The sequence below is a fragment of the Notothenia coriiceps genome, unplaced genomic scaffold (assembly GCF_000735185.1).
Source record: "Notothenia coriiceps isolate Sejong01 unplaced genomic scaffold, NC01 NC01_scaffold00024631, whole genome shotgun sequence".
Lineage (NCBI taxonomy): Eukaryota > Metazoa > Chordata > Actinopteri > Perciformes > Nototheniidae > Notothenia > Notothenia coriiceps.
Window position 1 is genome coordinate 118,332 of NW_011357332.1, and position 369 is coordinate 118,700.

A 369-nucleotide genomic window follows, 5' to 3' on the forward strand; every position below is an offset into this window, starting at 1 on the left:
TAACTTAATTGCTGACATCTGGGGACACGGCAAAATCACCATATTGGAGTACATAAGGTCCAATGAAACAATAAACAGTAACGGCCCCTACACACGGCAGCGCGCGTTGCCGCTTCAACGCTTCTGCCCATTCACTTTGAATGGGGTGATGTCACGATTCGCCAAACTGCATTGTGGGAGCAAAGCGTAGCTTCTCTCGCGGTGCTCGCTGCAAAAGTAGAGCAATGTTCTACTTTTGACGCCTCGACGGAGGCGTCAAATCTAATCATATGCCACCACAAGCTCTAGCCAATCAAACCGCGGGCTTGTGTGTCTGGGGCGGGAGATTCATGTGATTGGTTGTTGGTCGAGTTTCAGCCCTCCCCGCCG